We start from the raw sequence: 18,195 nt of genomic DNA, 5'->3' as shown, positions 1-18,195 counted from the left end.
CACTCAAATCGTTTCAGCAGCATTGGAGTATGCAGAAGATAACAACAAAGATGTGGTTGTAGTAGCGGCTGACACTGATATTCTAGTGTTGTTGATGTTTCACTGGAAAAATGGTATGCATCTCTACATGCTTTCTGATGCTAGCAACAAAGGTGACAAAGAAATCTGGAAAATTGAAGATTTGGTCAGATCAACTGGAGATGTCATTACAAGTCATATTTTGTTCATCCATGCTTGGTCGGGTTGCGATACTACGTGTGCATTGTTTGGACAAGGTAACCTACAACTTGTTTTTGGCAACTAGGAACTTTCATGATAAACTTGGTTTTACTTGCTTGAATGATGTAAATGTTACTTTACAAAATATTGTATTTAGATAAGCCTTATCGTATTCTTTTTAATATAATTGATTAATTGTACACGATGAACATATTCGGAATTGCCTTCGTTCTTTACTAATTTTTCGGTTAAGCTATGCACAGGCTACTTATATCTATAATCTTTTATGTCAGGAAAAACTAGTACCCTGAAAAAGTTTGGGACAAGGGAGGTGTTCCAAGAAACTGCTAAAGTATTCGAAGACGAAACAGCCACTGCAGAGGAAGTAGAACAAAAAGGACTTAAATTGTTAATGTTTAGGTAACTTAAAAAGTTACATTAGTATTATAACGATAATGTCAAGTTCCTACCACCAAATCATCAATAAAAGTTTAAGAAGTGTGTTCAGTTTTAATATACAATTTTTATCTTTTTAGCTATGGTGGGAAAGAAACTTGGGCGATGGAAGATTTGCGCTACCATCAGTTTATGAAGGCAGCAGCAACATCTAAAACGACAATCAAGCCACAGTCTCTCGCTCCAACCAAAAATGCTGCAAAGTATCATTTTCTTCGAATCCATCTGCAGGTGATTGAATGGAAAACACTGATGAGCGTTGAACTGAATCCGCTCGATTGGGGCTGGAAATTATCCAATGGGAGTTACGATCCTATTCTGACAGATTTGAGTGCGGCTCCTGATAACATTCTTCGGTTTGTACGATGTAACTGTAACGTCACTAAAAAAAGTCCTTGCAGTACCAACGTTTGCAGCTGCAGGCGGCACGGGCTACCATGTGTTTCTGCGTGTGGTAATTGCAATGGAGTGGATTGTGAAAATTATGACAAAGACGAAGTTTCATCAGACGAAGACAGCTTTGGAAGTGACGAGGAAGCGGATAGAAACATATTTGATGTTGAAAAATAAATATCAGATTCAAATTTGGTCAAAATTATTCAAAATCTAGCTTTTTTGAAGTGTTGGTTGCAAAAAAAAAGCGATTTACAAGTCAGGAAAAGAAATCATGAAAACAAAACTTTTGAAACAATCTTAATTAATTTCAAACGCCTTCTACTGATATAATATGTTTGGTTTGACATGTAGATTATTGTTCATAAGTATTTGCAAAGATTGATATTGAATTTTACTATTTATCTTATAACAGTGATATTCGTGATCGTCCATAAAACATTCCTTTTAACCAGTGCATTATGACGCCATTGCTACTGCAAGTATTACAAGTTTTCATTGATTTTCTAAATGCTTTGAAAGGTTTACTCAAGTAAGTGAACACAAAACAATATGCACAAACCAACGATTGCATTCACTGGAAATTCTCGATTGTCAACATTTACATGTTCTGCACTAGATGGCGCAACATGTGTTTTAAGTAGCCCATCACTCCCCATTAAACTTATTGTATTCAACAAAGTAAAAAACGAAAAGAAAAAGTGGCTTTACTGGGAGTATTCTTGCATTCCATTCATCCCCTAGTATTGAAGAGTAATTACGATATTCCAATTATTCTTGTGACGTCATGATGACGTCACATCCAGAATTTTTTACCAAAATGTCGTCACAAAGCTACAGATTGCGATATTTGAAAAAACAAATCAGAAATCAGTATGGAAGTATTAGAAAAGATGATTATAGTTAATTTCCGTTAGGAAGCGCTAGACGCAAATTTCAAATGCCCCCCATTACATTTGCTCAAAGCCGATTGAAGAGGATTTTGGATATGATGATCTACATAAAATTGCGCTTCTTTTGGTACCAAATTTGTTAAGTTACGAATTTTTTCCGGGTCAAACCCTAATATGACTACACTATATCTTCATCCCTCCTTCAAGACATCGTGGCTACAATTTCTGCACTACGTATCCACGGATGATGCTGACGCACTGCGAGAAAAAGTCAAGACAGATGTAATTCGACTGTTGCGGGAGACATCAAGTCAGGTTGATACCGAGAAGAGTGACACCAACACCAGTCATGACTCCGAGGATGTATTTTTGGAGTGTTTGCGCCATCCCGTGAAACGTCGGTGCAGAAGGAAGCAACAATTGTGGACGCCTTTTTTTCGGACAAGAGCAAGTCCTTGAGCTTTTCGAATACTGAGTTAAAACATCTTTTCATTAAATACAACACCCCCATTCCTTCCAGTGCTGCGGTGGAGAGACTCTTCTCTGTTGGAAAAGATGTGCTTAAGCGAAAGCGGGCAGGACTTAGTGACTCTCATTTTGAAATGCTTGTGTTTTTGAAAGATGCGTAACAATAAATTTCCCTTAGAATGTGTTTTCTATAACGACGTTAAAATGACAGCGTAAACGAATGATAACATTCGTTTTCAAGGTCATTTTTGCGTCACTAGGGACTTGAGTGTTTCCTAGTGTCATTTTAGACAAAAGAAGCGGAAGAAGTAGCGGTAGCGCGCGCTACTTTGGCCCGAGTAGCAGTAGCGGGTAGCGCGCTACTTTAAAAGTAGCGGGTGCCCACCTCTGCAAATATAATAGGCCTACTGGTATCAAACAACAACAAGGTTCCTTCAACTGTCACTATATATAGGTAATACGAAACTAAGGAAGTTTCCAAAAATATTTTATAAAACTACCATTCAACGTTTTATAGGCAGAGAAAACTTTTTTTCGAACCGTTGAAAACGTTGAATGGTAGTTGAATGGTTGAACGTTGAATGGTAGTTTTATCAAACACTATATAGGTGACTGCTACTGTATTGCACTTGAAATTGTTTTCTAAAAAAGTTAGTAATACGATCATTGAAAGCAATAAATTCTTAGCAAATTGAGGTGAGATCAACCTTATCGATCAAGTTTTTGTGAATGTGTTCAACTGTTCATCCTATGGTTCAAGTGCTCTTGGGTTAATCTGCTTTTTAAGCAATTTTTGACCAGTCTGTGGCACGAAAAAGACCTTTTTGCAATAGCATTAAACATAGGGATTTTCAGGTAAAACTGTATCAGTAGGGGTGGGCAAATAAAGGCATTTTGATAATAGTATTTCGAGGACCCAATTTTTTCATGGCCATTTTTCTCTCTGAATAAGAATCCGATGAGTTCTTTTGTCTATGACGTCATTTTAGGTTGGTTCAGATTGCGATTGAGGAAAGAAAGATAGAACAGCGAGAACTGGATAATCTAGAGAGCATATAGAAGCAATGAATTGTGCAGTCGACACAGACAAAGATGTCAGCTACGAGGCTTCTGAACCATCGACATCCCAAATAACATTTCCCAACAGAAAGCTTCGTTCGTCAAAAGAGTCAGCTGAGAAACAAACCGTAACATCAGAAGAAATAAAGTTCCCGTCAGTGAAGGTGAGAACTGGACGACAATCTTTCAATGAGACAGTTATACGTTGCTTGGTCCAGTATTTCTCAGAAACGGCCGCATCGCCCAATGAAATATGCAAACTAATTGTCAACATAGCTAATATGATATGTGGTCAACAATGGCGAACCGAGAACGAGGAAAACTGCAATGCCGGGAACAAATATGATGATGAAATGAATAGCGATTACAGAAAACTGAATGTGATGAAAGAAGTGATGGAGGCCAAGCGAGAAGGCAAAGGCAAAATTGATATTATCTATCAATCAGATGAAGATTTAATCATATGGGTCATGTAATATGTCTAAATATAAGTTGATGATGATGAAATGAATAGCGATTACAGAAAACTGAACGTGATGAATGAAGTGATGGAGGCCAAGCGAGAAGGCAAAGGCAAAATTGATATTATCTATCAATCAGATGAAGATCTAATCATATGGGTCATGTAATATGTCTAAATATAAGTTGTTTGGGGCGTAGATTCTAAAAATTAACTCAGTTTTGCGATTCACTGCATTGCTGTGGCGATATCATCTGAAATTACGAAAAAAAAACGCTTTTTACATGAAAAATTAAAATTTTTTAATGTGTTTCACCATCTAACAGAAAATAATCATACGAATATCTCATTGACAATCATTCCCGCATAATTACACATGCCAGTTCACATAATTCTGCTCAAAAGAGAGTCCACAGTCGTCGTAATGTTGGATACTGGCTTTAGTACATTTTTAATGGAAGACTTCAGTTCTTCTGCACCAAATTTTTCAACCCGGTATCGTCCGTCAGCCGCCTTAACTCATCTCATTTTTCGGGTGCTATGGTTAGTCGAAGATGGCTAACTTCGGCTAAAAGTTGTTTTCCACTCAAACATTCCAGTAAATCAAGCGATGTACTTGTAACTGGACCGCCATGCAACTTGCACAAGTCGATCTGACGTAAGGTTTTCTGTGTCTTCTTGTCTTCAGATCTGCTTTTTTAATCAGTGAAAGTTTTTTTGTTGCCTCGACAGTAGCCAGGAAGTCCGATTCCAGTTTTTTCACGCTGTTGACTTCTTCTGAGCATCTTGCCCATATCCAGCGTGCTTTTTTTTCCAATACAGATTTTTTTCAAAGCTGGAGTGCACCAGTAAGCCATTTGTGAAAACCACATTTTTCAGCGAGTGTGTAGTAACAGACGTATAAGCTACTCCCACCTGTAACTCTTATACGATTGTCAAATTTTGCAAACTGTGACTCGCAGCCCACATTTGTCAGTGCTGCCTGCTTCAGTGCTTCTCTATTTACGCCCACGTTTACATCTTGCCACAGGAATTCGACTGCCGAAAGTTGCCTCCACAGAATCAATAACTTCCCCCATCACTGCAGCTTCCAACTTATCCAGACCACTTGGTTCGCCTTCTCGCTTGGCCTCCATCACTTCTTTCATCACATTCAGTTTTCTGTAATCGCTATTCATTTCATCATCATATTTGTTCCCGGCATTGCAGTTTTCCTCGTTCTCGGTTCGCCATTGTTGACCACATATCATATTAGCTATGTTGACAATTAGTTTGCATATTTCATTGGGCGATGCGGCCGTTTCTGAGAAATACTGGACCAAGCAACGTATAACTGTCTCATTGAAAGATTGTCGTCCAGTTCTCACCTTCACTGACGGGAACTTTATTTCTTCTGATGTTACGGTTTGTTTCTCAGCTGACTCTTTTGACGAACGAAGCTTTCTGTTGGGAAATGTTATTTGGGATGTCGATGGTTCAGAAGCCTCGTAGCTGACATCTTTGTCTGTGTCGACTGCACAATTCATTGCTTTTATATGCTCTCTAGATTATCCAGTTCTCGCTGTTCTATCTTTCTTTCCTCAATCGCAAGATGCTTCCTCTTCAGCGAAATTTCTCTATTTTCCTTCCTCTTTTTTAATGTAAGCCAATCTTTTGGCACAGTATTACTACACACAGCTCTGTATGGGCTAAAACAGTTATCTTCATAGAACTTCTGATCTTCTGCTGTCATTTTTACTTGATATTTATTTTCTAACTTTTTCTGGTAGTCTATGTTTCTGCAGCGGATGTCATATCCATAATTCATAAGCCTGTCATTGAATTCAGATGCTTTTTTGAACCAAGCATCACTTTTAGGTTTGCTTGTACATTTCTCGGCCTTTCGCAACTCATTGAATTTTTCATAATCTTCCTTAATTTTGGCAGCAATAAGCTTTTTCTTCATAGGATACACATTTTTTGTATGTATCCAATCACATCTCAGCTCTCTAGCTACAACTTTACTCGCTTCAGTCCTGCTTAAGGCTTGCTTCCCCTTCTGTCGTTTGCATAGCTCAGAGGCGTGCAACATACGGCCCGCGGGCCAGAGCACGGCCCGCGGTACCCATTTACGTGGCCCGTACATTCTTCATCAAGTAGCCCATTATTTTTAAATACTTTTCACTGTTAGATCGGAGGATGTTGTTATTTGTTAACATATTTCCTCATTTCAAGCAAAACTACAACTCTTTCGATCTCAGTTGAGCAAAGCATCCCTGACTCACTTTCCTTGTCTGGAAAGTATAGAAGGGTTCAAGTTCAAGACTGTGAAAAATATGTTGGAATGGTTGAAAAGTTAATTTCGGCATTTGAAGCTCGCTTTGAAGATTTTCAAAACACAATGCCGACTTTCAACTTTTTGCTCATCCATTTGACCTGGTTGTGGAGAATATTCCATCTAGCTTTCAATTAGAAATACTAAAATTGCAAGCAAACGTCGATCTCAAACGAGCCTACAATGAAAATGATTTACTTTCTTTTTACAGAAGCTACGTGTGTGGAAATTACACAAATCTAGAAAATCACGCGAGAAAAATGATCTCTCTTTTCGGAAGCACATAGGCCTACTGCTGTGAGCAGTTCTTTTCAAAAATGAAGTTGTTCAAGACAAAATACAGGAATCAGCTTACAGATGAGCACTTGACAAGTCAACTTCGAGTTGCCACTTCTTCTGTCAAAGCTGACATTGGCAAGATCTCTGGACAGAGAAGATATCAGACATCTCATTAATCACTCACTCAATGTGTAACTTGATTGTGTGTACTTTTCCATTAAATAAATTGTTCATATAAATTCATGTGTTATTCGATAGACTGGCCCTCAGCATCATTATAATTGTATGTTGTGGCCCATTGCGATAAACAGTTGCACGCCCCTGGCATAGCTGTAGCATTCGTCCAATTAGAACAGTCCCATTAGCTAGTTTTCCTGTGGGTTTATATTCCTGTATTTCAGTGTAGTTGAATCCAAAAAGTTTTGTCCTGCTTTCACTTCTCACTCGTCGTTCAGTTTTCATAATTGATTAACTATATTGCATTACTTAGTGCAACAACTTGTCAACCTGGATGTAGACAAAGGAGCCTAAGGTCAGTAAATATGATGAAATTACACACAGAAGAAGTCTAAGACGCTTTCAGACTACACCTACACGTAAGCTCACAGAAATTGAAATCATAAACCTTTCACACTACACATAAGTTGACGGAAGCTCACGGAACGGTTATTCCCCTAATTTAAACCGTTCTTATGGTAGACCACTATGATATGGCAGAATATGGCGATTGTATAAGGTTTTGTTACATCACATTCAAAAGTTTTTTTCAGCTCAAGATACTGGCACTTCCAATAAAGGTGGAGATTTACCTCTTCGACTCTGTTGGAGTGTTGCTCATTTCGTTTCACACAGAAAGCAAAATAGCTTGCAAACAAAAATGGAAAACATTATCGTTCTGACTTAACCACCACAGTGTCAAAAAAATCTGAACGGCAGGCTTTGCAGCACTAAAATCCAACACCCACGGGATGAGCCGCTAACCTCAAAACTCTCAATAGCCTAGCCTAAGAACCTGGACCTAGCGAAACAAAATATCGGGATGTAAGTTTTCTTGAGCTGATGGAAGTTCGCGCGCCATTTTCGCTTCATGTGTGAAGTTCAGTGAACGAAGTTCGCGGAAGTTGACAACAGCCACGAACTAAAAGTACAAAAACGAATATCCGTGAACTTCCATGCAGTTTGAAAGCGCCTTTTCAATCTTCCTGGTAACATGGTTGCATATAACAAGAAGCTCAAACGATCATTGGCATAATAAATACACGAATAATAACCTAAAAATGAGCTTTTCTGCAGAAAAATACAAGAAGGTGTCATGCCAGGTAGCTAAAAGTGCTTTTATTGTAATCTTTGACCCTCAAAACATATGTTTAGACATATTGCACAGGTATATTCGTCTCACTCGTATGTCCTGAGAGCAAAATAGCCACTTTTGACCGCCATTTTGAAAATGGCCACTGAACCAACCTATTATTACGTCATAGATCAAAAAAATCAACGGATTCATATTTACCAGCCCAAATGGCATTAGAAAAAATGGGTCCTGAAAAATCGACCGGGATTTGCCCACCCCTAGTTTTGATAGATTTATGTAAACGTTTTATCTATTTTAACAGCTTGAGTTCGTTTTCGAGAGAATTATCATCAATATCCCCATCTAGCCTGGTTTAAGTGCCTTCTTTTATAGAGACAAAGTTGCTGCATCCTTTAGGCCAGTGCTACTTAAACTTTTTTATGCCGTGTACAGGCTGAGCACCTTCCATCACTTGGCGTCCCGGTCAATTTGCGAAAAAAATACAAGAGCAAAGTCATTATTACTTTTGTAACAAATACACAACAAAAACAAGTAAACAACACTTTTATTAATTGTCTTTCGAATTTTGATGCGAAGTGTGCGCTTGCTTATTTGCAACCAGCTTATCCAATTGCGGTTCAATGGAAGACAATGCCACTCGAAGAGGAGCATGGATATCCAACGCGTTTCTGTGTTTTCCCTTTAAACAGCTCATGGTAGAAAAGCCGGCTTCACAGTTCACATAGATATGTAGAAGGGAATGGAAGCAGTGTTTTAATAGCCATGGCACACAGTCTCGGATATTCTGCTTTTATTTTGACCCAGAAGCTTGCAAGGGAGTTTGATTCAAAACATTTTCGCAAACCTTCATCAGCAGATAGATCCAATAATTTATCTTTTAAATCGACACTTATATTTAACTCTTCTACGTTTACAGTTGGTGCAAATGGGTTTCGAATCCATTCATTTCCTCTTCGTGGATCTTTTTGTTCCGGAAAATAATGTTGAATACGTTCCACCAAATTTGACAAATGTTCTGTGGCAGTATCTTGAACACATTTTACGTCCAGATTGTCTCCAGCATCGTCCATAACAGTAGCTAACTTAGGAAACATGTCGTAACAATTGTTCGAGACTCGAATCTTCCATGCTTTCAGCTTTCGTTGCATGCCGTCAATTTTATCTGCTGTTGCAAAAAGTGAAGCATTTTTTCCTTGCATTGAAGTGTTAAGGCCATTCATAATAACGAAAATGTCAGTTATGTAAGCTAGCAAAGCAAGTCATTGTTCATCTAGAAATAGCTTCGCCCAATCTGGCTTTCTGTCACGCAAAAATACTGCCAGTTCGTTTCGGAGCTCATATACGCGTGATAAAACTTTTCCCCTCGACAGCCAAGGCACACTAGAATAAAATAATAGTTGCCTGTGATCTGCTTGCATATCGTCGCTTAAAAGGGCAAATAGTCTTGAATTAACTGCACTTCCTTTGATAAAATTAACAATTTTTACGACCTCGCAAAGCAATCATTTAACTTCGTTGACAATTTCTTGGTTGCAAGACTTTCTCTATGAATAAATCTATGTAAAAACATGCTCAACTCACTACAATCATCTGATATTTTGAAGTCAGAGTGTGGCCGATCGATTGAGCCTCTCACTTCTCTACTCGTTACTGGACGCTTCAGCCTGCAGGTATAGTCAAGCACGTGGACACAGCACAAACACACAAAAAGGATGATCATTTCGCATCAAACATTGTGGTACTTTGTTGAAATAATGGATAACAATTACGAAATAACATTTCTTTGTGACGTAACTGGAAGTCGTCGTAGTAGCGGGCCACCAATAGCTGGGAAAGCAGATTGAACATTATTGTTGCCTAAAAATTATTATATAGACGTTCTGATCAACATAAAACAAATTACTCAATTTACAATTTCTCCTAACTGACCGCGTACCAGCAGCCAAGTGCTCGCGTACTGGCACCGGTACGCGTACCGGCGTGTGAGTAGCACTGCTCTAGGCCTACTACCTATTGCTGAAGTTAAAATTACTTTCTCTATATCACAAAAAACTGCCGGTTATCTTGGTCTAATCTTTCGCTACCGTACCTTTTCAAACATATTTGGCTTTCAAAAGTGGGTGGGCCAGGCCCACCCAGAAAATAAAGTAGGTGGTCCCAGGCCCACGAGGTTCCTCCATCCCTGGGATTAACCATTAGGCTAATAAGGCTATAGCCTTAGGCCCTGGCCCTATTCGGCCCTCCATTTTTTTTAAGATTGAATTTTTGTAAGGCTGATAGTGATACAGATCCAATGCAGTACAGTTTTTGCTTAAAAATGAATGGCCGAGTTGGGTCAATACATATAAAGAGCCCATTTACAAAACCATTTAGGCGCTTCGTTTCCCAAAATTGAGTTTAGAGCAGGGCTTTTCAACCTGGGGGTCGCGAGCCGTTTTTCGGATGGTCGCGAGGCGCTTGAAATTCAAGTGTATTGTTTTCAATTCTTTTTTGCCAGAAAAGATTAAAAACTGTGTTTTTTCGCAATTGACCATTCCTCTACTTTTGAGGTTATTAGATCGTTTAATCTTTCAGACGTTGCAAGGCTTTAACTAGGCCCACTATAGGAAACCATTCGAAAGTTTTCACCAAGTTCTTGTACGTTGCTTTGTGCAGACTAAAGTTAACCAGTAACAACGCTATGGTAAAAAGCAAAATTATGTAGAATCCTATGCAAAATATAGATTTCACAATATCGTTTTCAATGGCATTGAAAAAAATTAGTAAAGGTTCTCGGCTATTTTGTTTGAAAGTTCTTTCAGCAACAGGTGCACGCATTGACAAACTTAATGATTAAAAATATGCAGCACCAACCATCTCACTGAAATTAATTTAAATAAGTCCACAATAGATTGCAATAATTCAACCGATGAAAATACGAAAACGTAGATTATTCTCATTATATTTTCTCCTATTACTAGCTAAGATTGATAGAAAATAGAAATAACAATCGGAGGAAATGTAATAAAACCCGTAATAACATCGCAAAAAAACGTTTTTCGTTTCGGAAGTTTACGTTGAAACAGCAAAACTAAACAAAACTGGATGTAGGCATGAATTAAATTTGGTTAAATTGTGCATTAAATATGCTTTGTTGAATACTTTTATGGGGGGTCGCGTGACTACATTGATTGCTCTGAGGTGGTCGCGGTGGAAGAAAGGTTGAAAACCCCTGGTTTAGAGTGTCATGTGATAGAGTATTACCATAGGTAGTCTAACTACGATCCATTTCTTTTCAAAAAATTTTCCATCTGCTTCAAATTCGACACTAAAAATTGTGTTTGTTTCTAAAACCAATTAGCTACGTGCCATTATTAGCCATTTTTCTGTTCTTGACGCGACAATTTATCGAAAGACAGTTTATCGAACTACAGTTCATCGAACGACAGTTTATCGAAAGACAGTTTATCGAACGACAATTCATCGAAACGACAGTTTATCGAAACGACAGTTCATCGAAACGACAGTTCATCGAACGACAGTTTATCGAAACGACAGCTCATCGAACGACAATTCATTGAAGGGGCTAAGGGCTAGAGGCTAGGAGTTAGGGGTTAGGGGTTAGGAGTTAGGGGTTAGGGGTTAGGGGTTAGGGTTAGAATTAGAAGTTAGGGGTTGGGAGTTGGAGGTTAAGGGTAGGGGTTAGGGGTTGGGGGTTAGGGGTAGGGTTAAGGGTTAGGGGTTAGTGGTTAGGGGTTGAGGGTTAGGGGTAGGGTTACGGTTAGGTGTTAAGGGTTAGGGGTTAGTGGTTAGGGGTTGGGCGTTAGGGTTAGGTTTTAGGTTAGGTTTTCGATTAACTGTTGTTCCAGGCCCGTAGCCAGCCGGGGGCCAGGGGAGCCTCGCCCCCTGGCAAAATCCTAACATTCAAGGTACAGCTACAATTATAATGATTTTGCCCATTTCAATTTTTTCGCCCCCCTCTAAAAAAAGTTGGCCCCCCCTTGTTCTGCGGTCTGGCTACGGCCCTGTGTCGTTCGATAAATTGTCGTTCGATAAACTGTCGTTCGATAAACTGTCGTTTCGATAAACTGTCGTTTCCATAAACTGTCGTTCGATGAATTGTCGTTCGATAAATTGTCGTTTCGATAAACTGTCGTTCGATAAACTGTCGTTCGATAAACTGTCGTAGTACCTTTTCTGTTATTATGTTATTTTGCGATAAATAATTTCAATTTTTCACGTATGTATTACTTTTTGTAGCTTGGTTTGCAAAATTAGGCCCTTCTCTAGTAAACAGCCTTAGGCCTACAGTACCCTTAATCCGGCCCTGAGCTCAAGTTTACTGTGTAGCTTTCCTTTAAAAGTACCAACTTCCTAAATATTAATATTCTTTAAATTTGTTGTACATGCTTGCAACTGCATATCAGACATATGATGAAGTTTCCATAGAACTTCAAACTAATCGATGATGTGTGAGTTTCTTGAGACACCTGTTACTAAACTATCAACAACTATAGCGAATCTTATCCAACATATAGCCTGCGATAGAATAAATTTCGTTTGTATGATTGAGCCGGTGAAGCGGTTTTGATGGAGCGTCCCATCTCCAGAAAATCTTTTTCATTTTAATTTATACTTCCCACAACAAATTTAGCTTGTGAGTACATAGCCTACTCTTTCCAGCTTTCTCTAATTTTGTTTACATCTTCTTGTAATTTCATTAAATTCATCAGCTCATTGTCCATTGAACAGTCCTTTCGCTGTATGAAGAAGTTAGTGGAGTGAATCTCGTTTAGGTCTGTAATCCACATAATGGCATAGATTTTAAACTGCAGGCTGCTTAAATATCGGGACAGCTTTCTTTAGAATTTCCAATCTGGCCGGTTACAATTGAAAATAACACAAGCTATTACATTCGATCAATTATTCCAAAATTGATATGACATCTGGACAACACTGTAGGCTACTAATACAATGTACAGTGTACACTATGAACCTAACTAGACTAAAGTAATGCTATCTATTAGCAGAAAAGCTACACGCTTAGCCAATCCAGCACTAGTTTTCGAGTTAAAACAACACAAACCGTTCAGTGATACAGAAATCAGTAGGCTCAATAGCAGCAGATTTTACGTATTGAAGCAGTTGAACATAGTCTGCCTTAACACGACAACGATTTGTTCTTGATTAGAAACAATTGAAGTAGCATTTACAGTAGCCTACAATGATGGAAAAATACTTGAAACTATACATTTCACTCAAAAATTTGTTCATTTTTAAGTTGGTATATTTTATTTTAGTAACAAAAATGGACCCCCTCACAAGTGAAAAAACGAAATACTACTCGTTTTTCCCTTACAATTTTATGCTAGAGGGGAAAGTTGCCCGACTTCTCTCCCCCTCTCGGAGCCCCTGGTCACAACACCTGGATCTGATTGCACCACTGCTTTTGTGTGCCAGTGTTGTTATTTGATTCAAGATATTGATTCGTTTGCTTAGAAACAAACTTAGGTAGACTATTTTGGGGAACCTTGTTTTGTTTGAATAGTCTTCGGAAATGAGTGGCATGACTGCGATCAGCTGATTTAAATCTTGCCTCCTGATTGGTTAATATACCTCATCTGCTACAACGACAGGCAGATTAAAAATACGCGTACGGTAACGGTTGCCATGCAACATGTTTGTAAATTTTGGTAAAGAGGCCAATAGCCTTTGGAATAATTTTTAATCTTACTGTTGAACCCAATGTTCTACGTAGCAAGCGATTTCACCAACTGACGTCACTTTCGAAACCCGAAGAGCTAGGACGAGGGTGTGCAGCTTTTATGGACAATCGGGTCTCTCATCGTTTCGTCTGCAGGTGCCAAACGAAATGGTCTTAAGCAGTGCTGTATTTGTAAAGAGAGTAAGTAAAGAGTAAAGTAAAGAGAGTAAGCTTTCAATTAGTTATGGCAAACACCTACCATAAGCTTATTTCAGAAAGATGATGTATTAAAAAAACTGGCAGGCTTACTGTTCATCTTTCTGCCATAACATTAAACTGCACTATTCGTATGAATTCACGCTAGGCTCACATTTAAGCTAGAAACTGGTCAAATAAATCTGGACTATGGACTAAAACCACGCCTAAAGGAAGAGTTGCAGAGTTTGAAAACAATGACACATATCTATGCTAAATACATACAATCTACGTTGAACAACCAAACACTATAGAGTAGACTATTAGTATACGTAACAACCAGCTTAAAGGAAACTCGCCTGACCAGTATCTAGACTTTAGAGCAGAGGTTCTTAACCGGGGTGCTCGCACCCCTTAGGGGTAGGAGAGCTGTTCTTAAGGGGTGCGGGGATGCTTAATTACTAGGTTTAATCATAAAGGAATAATTATGATTAAACCCAGTAATTTAATCAAAAACAAAAATTGATTGGATCCTTGACAAGAGAGTGGCACTCAGCACCAACACATCATCATTGACGTCATCATTAACAGAAAGTAACAATAAAAACGTCACTGAGCTTGTTGCTTATCCTCTACTACGGCAAACTCATTTTGCAGTTTTTACATTACAAATGACATAAAGGAATGCAATGGATTGAGTTTCGCTTTTAGTAGCATGATCGTTGCTTACTTCACAATGTAGATACTATGTAACACATGACTAAAGGGAACTGTGTTTCGAAAGCTAGTGCAAACCGCTATTGCCACAGGCACAGCAAACTCGCAAAATAAGGCTAAAACAGGTCGTTAGTAGCTACAGCACATATGTATGGACGGTAAAGTATTAAGTACCGCATTGTGAAAAAACAAAGGAAGTTTCGGAGCCAACTACTGACAATCGATAATGCAGAAGTCCATGTGCATGCTTTTTGTTATCTTGGTGACATAATTGGGAGGTTGTACGGATATCGTCGCAGTGAAGGTGCAATTGGCTTGGAAGAGTTTTCGTGAGGTCATCCCTATGCTTATGGACATGGATATTCCCTTCGGTAGCCGAGGTCACGTGCATGATATGTGTGTGAGGTGTGTTATACTGCATGCAAGCGAAAGCTGGCCCATCACATGTCGAAAAGTGAAATCGGCTGAGTTGCAATTATAATGCCATGATCTGTTCCAAATACCTTTCTGACCAGGTGACGATGGAAGAGCTAAGATCCAGGCTTGGTATGCTTGGAGATGTCATGAGACGAAGAAGGCTACGTTGGTATACAGACACGTGAAACGCATGAAAGAAGTTGCGTGGCCAAAAAAAATCAGTCATTTAACGTCCATAGGAACAACCCTTGAGGGTGTCCTAAGAAGCGTTGGCTATACTACGTGGAGGATTATTCCTCGAGGATGCGTTGGAAAAGATTTGCGGTTGGCGGATTTCGTCTTGGTCGACCCGCAAAAACGGTGGCATGCAGAAACGACATTAAACAGAATAAAGATTATTGGCTACCAACCCTCGCAATACGGAAAACGTACGTTAAATCATAGAGATGGATAGTGGCACAAAACATAAAAAACACAATATTCAGATCGCATGAGCAAAGCATCATATTGTTATTGCATTGCCAGTTATGTGAATAAAGGTCAGGCCTAAAGAAACGATGGTTTTGTTATTTACACATGTAAACAACATTAATCTTGAGTCATTCCAGAAGGGGGTGCGAGAACTGATTGGTGATTTCAAAGTGGTGCCAACAAGGAAAGAGGTTGAGAAGCACTGCTCTAGAGTTTGAAATGCCACCACGCTTGATTACAAGATAAAACATCCAAAGATGACCTCAGCAAGACAAAGAATTTATGCAATATCTGCTGTATGTTACAACAAAATCTGCGAGAGAACTCTAAAACTCGCCCAAAACTACCATGTGTTTTCACACTAACTTAAAAGTAACTAGCAGAGGTGTACGGATTCAAGATTTTCAGGATCTGGATCTGATCCAGCTTTGCTTTCTGAATGGTGTTTGAAATAAAGTTAATTGTCCAGAGTCCAGACATATGGTCAGTGGCGTAGGCTACGCAGGATTTTCTTGAAGGATTTTCAAGACTGGCTGCTCTCTAGTAGGCTACCCTTCCAGTGTAGTCCGGGAACATCGTGAATCTGGAGTGGTAGAAGGATAGACCCTCAGCCCCAGAGGCTCACACGACTACGATTCAACAATGAGCATGCTGATAAAACACCTTTGGATAACGACAACGTTAAAAAAATAAGATTAGCCTACTTTGTACAGAAATGTGATAGGCTACATGGTGAATTGAAGCATGACAAAAAAATGATAAAAATGGCGACTGACATGGCTAAACCAAGATATTGAAGTTAATGGATTCATGTTTGGTCAGCCAGGCCTATGCTTTGTACTTGTAATTGTCTGGTATTGCAATCATAAAAGTTCTTTCTTTGAACTTTTTTTTTTGCCTTTTTGTCTAGTTGAATGCATGACTGGTTGAAAAGTGATGCATTGCTTGGCTATGTAGAGCAAACATTATTCCACTTCCAGCTTACACATCTACTATGACTGCCAGCTGATATGCTATCGGCATATTCCTGCTACCTCGACTAGTTCATTATAATGATGCATTTTTGTTATTGGTTTTCACGTCAGTCACTGCATAATCTAGAAGCCAAACTCTCAAGCCATCTAAGCAACCAATTAGTCTAAAAGCTAGCTTAAAAATATTGAAAAATCTAGAAAAGTTTGAGAAATGTGAAACATGAAGTTTTTCGTTTACAAGTAGACCGATTATGGTCTACTCTAGGCTACAGAAGTCATGTATTTCTAACAATCCTAAATGACAAGGATTTTGTTTTTTGCTATAAATTTTCTTATTTCCTTCAATCTGATTTCCTCATTTTTGAGCATTTCCTCACTTTTGTTTATTTCCTCATGAATTTCCTCCTTCATCAATTTTAAACTCAGGTTTCCTCAAATGAAGAAATTTCCTCGCAAGTAAAAGTAGCCTACTGCTTGAAACAGCTCCAAAGCCGCTTGAATCATAATTGCAAGATAGGCACTACGTCATTGTCACCTGAATTTACGCTTTACTTCACGTGGTTTATTTGCTTTGATGACGTGTAGGCTCTGGAGCTGAATTTTTTGCGCATAAAGTCTACGCCAGACAAAATCCAAGCAAACCAACTGGGTGGCCACTTTATTCTTCAGTGCCAAAGCAGTAACGCAATCATGCGTGACATATGATATTACTGATGTTTGTACGCTAGCGTGCGTGACATCTGACATTACTGTCAATCAATCAATCAATTAATGGTTTATTTGTCAGTAACAGGAACATAGTACATGTTTGAAATATGCAAATAATATACACAATGCAAAAGTTACACAAGTTTCCATACCGACAGGGAGACAACGAGACGACCATACGGTCTATAAATCAATGCCACCCTACGGAAATGACGCTTTTGCCATTTGTTTACTTTATATAAATGACTTACCAAATCCAACAAACATGAATGTGAAATAAATTTGCAGGACAATGTGAAGGCCGATCGTGCAAAAAGTTTACAACTGGTTGAAGATTAATCGACTATCGTTAAATTTCTCAAAAACGGAATACATGCTTGGTCTCAGTGGTAAACCATAATCTCTTCGTGGGAAAATTGTAACATAAAGTTCCCGGATCCGTTCGTCTGTATGTTATGACCGAAAAGAAACACTCTTCTGAAAACGTCTATTCGAGAATTGTATTTTTGTAAAAAATAGCCCACTGGCTGTCGAAATTGGAGTGCAACGCGATACACCACTAAACTAGTCACTACAAAACAAATTACTTGGATAAAGAAGGAAATTTCGTCCAGCTGGCAAGCACTAAGCAAAACAGTTAAATATGCGACCAACTTTCAAGCAACAATTTTAAGAAATGACGAGAATACATTGCAATATCTCAAACGCACGTAAGCAGCTTATGTGACGTAATAATGATAAGCAATTCAAGCAACTTTTCAAATTTGGCTTACATAACGATGATGTAATCTTTGCTTATTTCTAGCAACAGTCCATGACGTAAGACGTCAGGTTTAGTAGACAACGGTTCTATGTGACGTTTGATATGAAAATTGTCCGTAACATAGCGACCCTAGTTATGACAGTCTAACATGGCATAACAAAAACGAATTTAAGGACAATCGTGAGCCAATGAATAAAAACACACGATACACAAATTGTTTGAATCACTCACGTTTAAAGGGCGGGGAAACCCAAATTAACTTTTTGCGAGTTTTTTGTTTCAGCGTGATGTCATTGTGTACAACATGCGTTTTAGCAAAAAAAATTTTGTTGCCCTCGTCTCGCTAAGGCCGCTTTTGTTTCATACCCGTTTGCGAGGTCTCGCGCGCATCAAGCTGTGATGCTGTTCGCTGTG

The 18,195-nt window shown here is 38.8% G+C and overlaps 1 pseudogene; it reads right to left on the bottom strand.

Annotated features, from left to right (window-relative positions):
• Positions 1-8,563: 8,563 nt before the first annotated feature.
• On the bottom strand, positions 8,564-9,073 carry LOC145776027 (SCAN domain-containing protein 3 pseudogene; annotated as a pseudogene).
• Between the last annotated feature and the right edge of the window lie 9,122 nt (positions 9,074-18,195).

The sequence above is a fragment of the Aplidium turbinatum genome, chromosome 8 (genome assembly GCF_918807975.1).
Source record: "Aplidium turbinatum chromosome 8, kaAplTurb1.1, whole genome shotgun sequence".
In the NCBI taxonomy this organism is placed as follows: Eukaryota; Metazoa; Chordata; class Ascidiacea; order Aplousobranchia; family Polyclinidae; genus Aplidium; species Aplidium turbinatum.
Note: the sequence above shows the minus strand (reverse complement) of the source record. Positions and strands in the feature narration are given on the sequence as shown.